Source organism: Odontomachus brunneus, unplaced genomic scaffold (genome assembly GCF_010583005.1).
Source record: "Odontomachus brunneus isolate Ranch 3 - 2012 unplaced genomic scaffold, Obru_v1 Obru_scaffold_148, whole genome shotgun sequence".
NCBI classification, from domain to species: domain Eukaryota; kingdom Metazoa; phylum Arthropoda; class Insecta; order Hymenoptera; family Formicidae; genus Odontomachus; species Odontomachus brunneus.
The window spans coordinates 220,264-231,406 of record NW_022639598.1 but is presented as its reverse complement, the minus strand read 5'-3'; the positions used below and the strand labels follow the sequence as shown (position 1 = coordinate 231,406).

General features: G+C 44.0%; 1 protein-coding gene across 1 annotated transcript in view; it reads right to left on the bottom strand.

Annotated features, from left to right (window-relative positions):
* The window catches only part of LOC116850524 (disheveled-associated activator of morphogenesis 1), a 92,162-nt gene that overhangs the window by 79,569 nt on the left and 1,450 nt on the right, over positions 1 to 11,143 (bottom strand). The gene's annotated exons all lie outside the window — the stretch shown is intronic.

Genomic DNA, 11,143 nt, shown 5'->3' with positions numbered 1-11,143 from the left:
GAGAGAGAGAGAGAGAGAGAGAGAGAGAGAGAGAGAGAGAGAGAGAGAGAGAAAGAGAGATAAGCAGCGGAACAACAGTGGCACAGTTTTCACTCGTGGCTGCGTCAAGAGCTATTATCATTAACGCTCTTTCGCGGCATTGTCTGCGATCCTTCTTGGCGCGCCCATCGTTCTGACCCCTTAATAAACCGTGAAACTATTCTAATTATGGGGCTGCACGAGTACGTAAACGTCGCTACGATGCGGAGGAGGAGGGAGGGGGTGTGGCGCGGCGTGTCAAATTTGCATCGCACTTCCGGCGCGAATCCGACATTCGGTGCGACAAGCCGCGCTTGCGTGCGTAGATTTACATCACAATGTAACAATACTCGGCGCGACAATGCGGAGAGTAGCGAGCAAGTCTAGTCGCGGGCAAATTTTACATTATGACAAAAGCGTGTTGCAGAGCGCGTAACTAGTCGAGCATATGTGCGTGCTTGCTCCGAATGGGATTACACGTTGCATATAAAAAAAGTCTATGAACCAGTTTGCGCGATGTTTGCTGCGGAAATGTCGCGGTGTCATTTTCAATAGACCTTACCTATTAAGGCGAAACTTGAAGATTAAAGCCAGGCGTCGGGCAATCATGAAGGAGCCTCCTTCGATCGATTTCTTTCGAAAAAATCTTGAAAGAAATCTTAAATGAATAAACCTCGTCAGTAGTGATTTAAAATGCGCGATTCCGTCCAAGGCGGGGTGATTTTTTCTAAATAAAAATATCTAAATTTTATTTCTTTTTGTTGCTATTTTTTGAAGAATTTTGAAAAGAAGAAGACAAAATATATTTAATTTTATATTTATATATATACTACGAGTTTAAAAATATAATAATATAAATAAATATAAATTTAAGGAACTTAATATTTTTTTTCACCATAAAATATTTGCAGGCATATACGTACTATTTGAGAAGTTAATATATGAACAAAAATGTTGTATCTTTTTTAACTCATAGCTAATACAAATAAAAATTGTATATTTTCTATTTTTCAAGATTCTCCAAAGAAAATCGCAATAAAAGGTACAAAAATCTAGATACACTTATTTGAGAAAAACTCATCTTGGGAAAATCGTACAGTCATTTTAAATCACTACTAAAGAAGTTAATCATTATTTATTATAGAGGTATTTATTATAGAGGTCAATATTATTTATTTATATATGTCGAGAAAATGATCTCTGATATTCGGCCTTTCTTTCCCGGCTTTACCGTCGCTCAGCGAGCGACAAATCTCCCCGAGGGAACTTACCGAACACGCGCGTCTCGGCGGGAAAGTTGCAAGGTCGCGCATCGATCGTGTCGGCCGAAATGCAGAGTTCGAAAGGGTCGTCTGTCTGTTGTCGTTCTGTGATATCAATGTGACGCGAAATCACGACCGTGCCGAGTTCTGGCCTTAATTGCCGTCAATTGCTGCCAATTACTCGGCGACCGTGCCGTTGCTGCAGCTGTAATTTGCGTCTCGCGCGAACGTCATCGTTACGCGGGGTCGCCGCATACGCAATGCGATTGCACCGGCGAGCACAATTATAACGATGATCGCTTTAGCCATGTATAGCGATGGAACGCGACTCCGCCGTGACTTGTCTCGCGATCGCTTCGCTGATTTCCTTTCTCCTCGATGTCCATTACAATAATTCGTCAACCTGAGTCCAACTTTTAACCCTATTTCGGATCCCTGAACTTTCTAACATCTGTAAATTCTAAAGGATCATTGTACGCGCAATAAGCATAGAAAGTGAGATCCTATCCTTAGCATCTCTAATTGGCAGAAAACGCTAAAAACAGAATATCACTTGTGGATTCTAAAGAGGGATGCTTCCCAACAAAGCTGGTAGGTTAAACAGTATCAAAGGAGATTAATATAGATTGCGGAATATCAAAGCACGCGTTAAATAGAACATTGAGATCGAAAGTAGGAATAAAATTTCGACTCGGTTACATCTCATCTTAATATTCTATTTAAAGCCTACTTTGAAATTTTAAAGTCTATATCAGTCTCTTTTGATTCTATTTGACTTACTAACTTCGTCGGAAGGTCCATAAGTGATATTTTCAGCGGTTTTTACCACTTAAATAAGATTTCACAGTTTCCACGTGCATTAAGCATACACCAATCCTTCAGAATATGCAGATGTTAGAAAACTCAGAGGTTAAAATCGAAAGTAGGACTAATATTTGAGACTTGAGAAGAGAGACGACAATTTTACGAAGGTAAATTTTATCTTGTTCCGGAGCAGACAAGAGGAAACATTGCATGTAATAAGATATAGACGGTTGTTTATTTTCGTATTCCGAGAGAAGACGATGAATCAAATCGCGATGAATTGGAAACAATACAATATTCCAATAATATTTCCTTAATGTCACTGTTTCCCTTTTGCAATGTAATCGCAGCGTAGATATGGACCAAGTTCGTGAATATTCTCGTTGCTCTGTTATTCAAAAGTTTGATATTGAACGAATCGCGCGACGTGCAGTAGAGCTGATCCTACCTTCGTCCTTGATGCGCGTTTCTCCTAACAAGGGCTGGCGGTTGGCCCGACCAAGTGCGATCGTGCCGTACGATCCCGTGAACATCCCATAAAGAGATCAGACGTACCCTTCTAAGAAAGTCCAAGCGCACAAGCAGGATTCCGAGGGCGGGAGAGATCCTCGGGGAAATGCGGGACGTGTCCTGCGCTACGTAGACGGCGAAGCGAAGGAAAGACAATTTCTGAAGTGGACTTGCAATAGTCTAGAATTGCTTCTCGTGATAATGGAATTGAATTGGGAACAGCAAAAGATACGCATTTGTGCGCGAAAAGAGAACGTATTTCAAATGAAATGGCGTGTGTGTTCCAATTTGATCCACAAACGGTAAAGCAACGACCGCCCGCCTCTATTTTCGATTAGGTCGATTTAAAATCTTAAACACCGAGAAAAATAATGACACTTTTTATTCATTTTTGTTGGTACTTTTATTTCTTCGTAAATGCATAATTCTTTGCATATTTTGCAATTGCATATTTTTTTTACTAAAGTAATCGACAAATTAATAACGAAAATTGATCAGTCGCCATATATGCAATAACGAATATATGCAAACACGAATAATTTAAATCGATTGATAAAAATTATTTATCAATGTATAATCGAAACTTAATAATTTGTTTCATCAATCGGTGAAATGGCTTATGATTTTATATATGACGATCGATTAATTTTCACTATTGATTCGCTAATTATTTTAGTCAAGAAAAATTTTCATTGATTTAATGTCCAACAGTTGCATCAGATATCGAAGAGAGATCGTATGGTTAAACGTTGCGAGAATATTTGTGCGAATTATAATCTGACGGTATACTTGTTTCTTGCGACATAGAGAAAGAGAGAATGAAACATTGTCTTTTTTGAGGGGGAGGGGGGATAAGTGATGTCATTGTCCCGCTTTTACGGGTGTGGCGTGAAGGTCCCAGTTTACACACACACGCGTATACAATATTTTGGCAGACATCGCCCAGACCCTCTGACTCACTCGAAAACGGAACACTCGGGATATTGTGTCCAAGATTCATCCTTAAGGCTCGTACACACGGAGATTATGGGAAGTCACGTAAGATAGCTTCGGGCACGCGAGTAGGCCGCAATCGATACCCGGTATGAATGAATCACGACTCTATTTACGTCGACCTTAACCTTTTAAGAGAGGGGCATCAAGGCCAACCCTCGTGCATTACTCTCGTTGTAATCAACGCATTGCCGCGTTAATATGGGGTTATCGTTCGATAATTTCATATGCTCTGTAAAAAAGACCATGATCTCAACATGATATATCTTTGTAATTTTTTAAACGACCAATCATGATTTTATCTTGAAATAATAGTACCAATGCCTATGCTGAAAAAAGGATTCTGTTGTCGAGACGGAAATTTGGTTACAACGAGATCAAATGTTTGTTTGCATTTGCACGCAAAACACTTAATTGCCGCTATGTGTGTTTCGCCTTCTCAATAAAAAAATAGTAAGTATGTATCAACTATTTTAGTTCTAGATACAAAAGTTACTTTTCCAACACTAACAACACCGGCAACTAACTCTGGACATTCTTATTGTTTTGTCTTTCGATACGAATATGCTTTTAAACTTTCAATATAAAACAATATATATACATATATCGAATATATACATATATTCTACGTTGAAAGTTTAAACATTCGTAAATTTAAAAGCCAAAACAATGAGAAAATGTCCAGAGTTAGATGCCAATGTCATCACTATCCAAGCATTGGTATTTTTTCACCTCACCTTCCACATTTATGTCACATTTACGTATGCTTACGTCACACAGTCAACCGAATTCTCATTCCACTTACGTTTGAGCAATGATAAATACTCGCGTCCTATCACTGTAGAGATCAATTATTCTTCTCCATCACTTAGCGCGTCATATCGCATCTCGGTGTACTCCAACGTCACGCCTCATAACGCATTCTCCGAGAGGCATCGTCCAAATATCTCTTACCCCGGCTTCTCACCGGCTCCTTCGCATCCGATCGATCTCACTCGAGCTGGCGAAGCTCGTTCTCCGTTACCCCGACGAGAGTACAACATCGCCGGTCAACATCTGACACCTCTGGCGTATCTTGCAAATCGCCCGCGCGCGCGCGCGAAAATTATGAAACTTCGCGAGAGCAATGCCCCATGTATTCCCGTCGTCCTAGGTCATTATTCTCTGCGGCTGTACCATATTTCCCCTCGCCCTTCGTTTCTCTCCTCTCCGCTAGTCCCAATGGATCTCGTGTGAGGGGAGCTTTAAGGGCGCGCGATGTATGCGCGCAGGGAGCTGACAGCTGTGGTCGATAGCCCACATGGCGCTCTTTGCACTCTCTCTCTCTCTCTCTCTCTCTCTCTCTCTCTCTGTTTCGCTCCCCCTCTTCCTCCCTCTCTCTTCGGATGCGTGGCATCCTATCGATTTTATCGTGCCGTTTCGCTAACGAATGGACAGCCGGACGTTGATTAGAAGGCAAGGCTTTATCGTCCCGATAGTTATTGACTCGTCCCGCTCGCTTAGCCGACGCGCGCTGGTCCGCGCGAAGACTGCGAGGAGGAGGCAGAAGAAGAAGAAGTCCGGATACGCTCATCCCGCGGATAGTTAAGCCATCGTGTCTTAAATAATGCTCGTCAGGCCCGCGTCCTCGGCCGCCATTATCTCACCGGCAAGAAGCGCACGGCCGAGTATTACGACCGTCGCATCGGGGCACGTCCGCGGAGTGCCGTGTGAGACTCCTTCGGGAACGTGGTGGTAGGAAAAACGGGACCGCTTTCTCTCTCGGTCGCGGGCAGCCCGCTGAACGATCGTGTCTTTTAACTCGAGGCGCGTTCTGCGCTTTAATCCTTTCCTTTTTTTTCCTCGTCCCGGCACTCCACGAGACCTTTCAATTGCGACGGACGTCTCTCTCTCTCTCTGAATTGCTCCCTTCGACAGTGAGCGAGGGAACGCTCACGGTTTCTCGTTTAGTGGTAAGCCGGGCAAGAATAAATTACGTGTTCAGTAGTTAACTGCTTCGAACTTTTGCATCGCGCGATTTTGCCCCGTCGCGTCACGTGGAATATATGTGACTTCTATGGCAGCAGCCGCGTCACGCCGCTTCACTTCGTTCTTCAACGTTCCCTGGCCGTAACTGAACATTGGCACTTGAATTCATTGCGTCTGCGGGATTAATGTTTCTCATGATTTGCACGGTTGACGAGAATTCGCGATGAAATAGAGGAATCTTTCCAAGCGACAGGGAGGAAGGGTCGAAGTCTCCTCTCCTCTTGGTTCTCAGAGCGACGCGATAAAATGAGGATTACGGTCTCACGATGAATCGCCGGTGCCACGCAACGCCGAAAATAGTTGGCGTGAGAGCGAGAAGAAGCTAGACAGCGGGCCGTGATTCCAGACGGGGGCCGGTGGAAAGTTTATACGGCTCGAGAGCCGTCTCTAAATATTTGAAATGCCCGCGCGGTAACATATGTTTCCTCTCGTGGAGGCGATCGCCAGTAAAATTTCCCCCTCCTCCTCCTCGTCCCCTGATTACGAATATGTATCGTCGTACGACGGGAGTATGTTCGCGTCTCGCGCGGAACATACATATGTTAAATCCATCGTGATCTGCGATAACGATAATGGGAACATGTGCGTGGAGTGTGCCGCGCGTAAACTCGCGTCATTCCTTACGTTGAGACTTCTCCAGAGCGCTTTCAGGGTCGATTTTTCCAATTCCTCTTGGTACACACTGACAAGAAAAAGTGCTTGAACTAATGAGACTTTGTTTGAATGAATAAAATTCGTTCGAACAAACGTTTAATCGATTGAACGGATTATATAGTTGCTGTGATGAGAGTTACCGATTGATTCAGTGATCACGATTTGGTCAATGCAATTTGTTGTTGCACTAACGCGTAATTTGCATCAATAGATGCAATATATATATATTTTTTTAAAGCGGATAACAGCCAATTTTGTCAATCCGATTGCCCTTTTATCTTAGTGCACACTAATTAACAGTTGAATCATACGTCTTTTGTGTCAAGAAAGTAATTTCTACATAGCTCGATACTTGTATAGTTTTTACAATTGATAACAAACAATTATCAAATATAACAGCCCAAAAATCAGATTTACTGAATCAATTTTTAAGAAGTTATACAAGTGAGAGAAAATATATTAGGTATGAAAGATAGACTAGACCGAGAATTAAACACGGGACCAATTAAGCTGTTCAATTCATCGATACATCTCCCTCTCTTTCTTTCTTTTTGTTTTCCTTACTAATTATCTTTAGTTTCAAGAGAATATTTCCAGTCAAATCATATGTTAGTCCTGATTTTTTCCTTCAAATTTTTTTCCACAAAAACACACGCAATTTAACTATTGATTCACTTATCAAGAGATTGGAAAAATTTTAGTGACACAGATATCATCCTACTTTTATTGTTTATTGAATATAAAAGAGAGACAGAGTGATGCTTGTGTCGACTTGTGTCATCAAACGGAAAGCACTCATCCACTGTCAGTTTCCATCGATTCTTCGCGTTTCTGTCCTCGATTTTAGAGCATCTCATTTTCGAACAGCGCTATGAATGCGTGCTCGCGAGTTTATAAAACAATTAAGCCATTATTGTTCCTCGTTGCTTCTCACGGAGATAATACGCGTTATGTCCCGTAGAAAGTTCCCGTATTTATCGCATTATCCTCATTTCGCGCGGCGCAGCTCGTTGAAGATGCGGAGCGGCAAAATTTCCGCCAGTGCAAGGTGGAAAATGCGCGATAGAGCAACGGGCGGACTTAACTTCCGGAAAGCTCGTAATTCCGCGCGTTCGTGAAAACGAACGACGGCGGCGAACGCGAAAAATGACGGGGGTGTCCCGCGCTGGCTGTTTTAACTGGGCGTTACGCTATTTCTGTACGGCACGTAACGTGCTTGCGCGCGCGCGTGTGTGTCGAATGTTCCGGTACAGTTAGGTATGCATTTGATAGCACGTTCGACTGCGCGCGAGCGCGATCGTAAAGACCGGTAAAAATTATAATAAGCGCACCGTGCGCGCGAGCCCACAAAAGAGAGAAAGAGAGAGCGTATTTCTACTTGCCGCCGGCGCTGCCTCCGCAATTCTCTCCGGCGCGGCTACTGGCGCGCTGAATACCGACGGATTAATGCTCGCTAAGGTGCCCGATCGTTTTCTCTATGTTGTAAGAAGGATTTCTTGCGCACCGCTGGCCGGCAGTACTTTGGGCCGGCCGTGGCGGAATTATCGCGCGAGATATCGCGCAAAGATCAAGGACGTTAGAGCTGATCGTCGAGCGCGATGGTGATGGTCTGAGCGATCGTTTAGACTCCCCCCGATTACTCGAGGCAATTTGCGCGATTACGAGCATTTTCTTCGCGAATGTAATCATTGGTGATCAATAATGATGCAATCATCGGTAACTACTCGCAAATATTTCCCACCCATCCACCGATCCATCCACGCGTGCCCTCCGTCAATTAAATTTGCGCCTCAGTCTGCCTGATAAACGATCGATGTGATCGCTAAAGTAGAATCAGTGTATTTTTAAATAAAATGGTTATTAACTGCACGGAAATAATGAAAAAAAATTGAATTCAATATAGAATCTGATTAACACAAGCAAGATTTATGTGTGAATTAACCATACTGCTTTTCCTTTTTTTTTTTCATTAATACTTTTTATTTTTTATTATTTTTTTTTACTTATTACTTTTTTCCATTGTGAGGGTTTAGTTATCAGTATAGCAATGTAATTAGTGAAACCACGCCGGAAGGATTAGTTAATAGTAGCGACTGTTTTCATTACCGATGCACCTTGCGAGCACAGACAGTGTCGTTGCACGCAAGGCGCGTGGAAGCCGTTAATTTCATCGCCGTAAATGCAGGAAGTTGGTATAGCATGTAACGAATTTGTGCGTGATAGATTCCGCACACGGAAAAGACGATTGGATTAACTATATTTTTGAGCGAAAAGATATACGAACAAAACAGAACATTTTGACTGAAAGTGTCAGAATTCTGCTCGAGTTAACGAAAAATTTTGTTGCTTTGAACAGAATTCTAGCAACTTTAATCAGAAAGTTTCAGGTTCGTTGATATTTCACCAGAGACCTCGTTAATCCGATCAAACTTTTTCCCCCCTGCAGTGAAATCTTATTCGGGCCGTGTTCAGTGAGAAATAAAGCGACTGTGTTTTCACTGAAAATCAATCAGTATTCACTAGTCATCGGTGAAACAGTTCTTGATATCTATTAGAAACATTTCCACTGATTCAGCTCAAAAGAGTGGGCTTTCGAGATGTAGGACGCTTCATATTGACGCGTTGATCGCGCTGAGTAATGAAATACGACGGCAATTATGAACTTGTCGCGACAAACGTCTCTCTCTCTCTCTCTCTTTCTTTCTTTCTCTTACTTTCACGAGCGTTGTCATCTCGCGAAAAGCCGAGAAAAAGGCGGAGACGAATGCAGCGGCGGCCGAATGCGCGACGACAATGGTACCTTGAGTTTCCAGCAGGGATCGGTACAATGACGGCAGGCATGTGTGCCTACGTGTGGTGGCCGTGTAGGTAGTGACTGACATTTTCAAATGTCAGCGGGCAGCCCTCTCGCAATGCGCTATTTATCATTTGGGTTGCAACGAGCCACGCTGACTAGTGTGTCTTGCACCGAATGCCGAAGCTCGTGTCGTGCCGCGTCGCGCCGCGACGGCGGGACCTCGCTCGCAAAGGTGAGGATCGGTCGGGATGGATTCAGCTCCTTCGCTGAATTAACGGCGAATCGGCTCGCCGCTAATGTCGCGAATGCGTTTCCCCGGCCGGAGCAGCAACAATTCCGCGGCCTGCGTGATCATCACGCGTGATACTCGCGACGTCGCTCGACGGCGCGTACTAGGATCTTTATGCGTCCATTTAACGCTAATTTTACGACGCGATTCGTAGATCTCGATCTTGGTTTTATCGCGGGGACGCGGGCTCATGCGATGCGAGGGAAATTTTCATACGTAGACGTCGCGCTCGAGCGTATGCACGCTTGCGCAACACGATCGACGGACTCGGGCGAAAACACGCGAGCAAAAATATGCGATAATTAAACGCGAAAAAAGAAATGGACACGTAGAAGCCGACGAGAGGTTTTAAACGGATGGGATAACGGTACTGGTGATGGATGGATGTGTGTGTGTGTGTGTGTATGTGTGTAATGTTGTGTGCAGCACCGAAAGAATTTCGACACAGAAAATTTTGCAATCGCGATTCAGCTATCACCTATCGCATTTACAATGCAAATATCACGGAGTCCGTACGATTCCATTGGCCTGTAATGAAGACGTCAGTTTCCCTTTAAATCGCCCGACTTGGCGAGAAAGTGCCGTGCGAAAGAACTCGCACGTTGTTTTATTCGACAGCCGGTGTAATTGCCTCGGTGTCTTTCAATTGTCGTGTCGAGCATTACACGCAACGTCTACATTTACGCGCTTGAAATTTCGCGGATATGAAATTTCGACAGCTGCCGCTGGCAATGATCACTGTAACTGCACAACGAGCACGTACAACGAGAATATACATCTTGAATCGTGTCGATCTGTAATTCACGAGTTAAGCTGTTGAATTAGAAATTACTTGTGCGTTATTCTGCAAATATTGAAATGATGTTAATATCGAGAGAACAGTACGGAGATGTTCAAAAAGCATCGTGAAACAGTTTGATATAACATTAAAATCCCACCCCAGAAATGAACTATTCCTCTTTAAGGACAATTTTTTTTTCAATCTTCTGGTTCGAAACTATATTTAAATTATACGTGTCTTTGGTTTTCCTTCATATTAAATAAAAACAAACATATGATTTAACTCTTAGTTAGCTCACCAAGAGGTTGGAAAAATGAGTGGTAAAACTGACTTGCCGACGGGATCGTGGCAGAAGTACGAAGCCGCAGAACACATCTCGAGAGCGAGACGCGAATGAAAAGTGATTTTTTCGACGCGAGAGATCGAAACTAATTAAAGCCACACGTTTTACGGTCGTTGCGTGTAGAATCGAATGTGCGAGGTGGTCGGACGATTGAGAGATTAATTGCTTCCACGAGCGAGACACTTTTCAATTAGCGGACAGCTAATTTCCTGCCGCGCCCGTGCGCGCGCGTTGCAATCGGCGACTTTCGATCGCTCATGGCTGAATGTCCCTCGCGATGCGATGCTCCTCGTATCGCGCCGGAACGGACAGGAGTCGCCTTCTTCTGGCTCGGTCGCAGGCGTTTACCCCGCGCGTCGCTAGTTTAACTACGTTAACTCGGCTTAGGTCACTTTTAGAGCGCGCTTCTTCGCGCGCTCGTTTACCCAGAACGCGCCGATCGATCTAATCGCATCGCCCTCGTTATAGCCGCTCACGTTGACCGTAAAACGCCGCGTTTTTTTCGCGCGTCTCGGCTCGGGACTGGTTATGCGCGCGCGATTTCCATATCTTGATCGGCTCCGTGCAAATAGATCAATGCAATAGCGCAATGAATAATAATAATGAGGCGCCCAAGGCAGAGTGACGTATCGAGCGACTCGGGAGAAAGTCCCCCCCCCCCCCC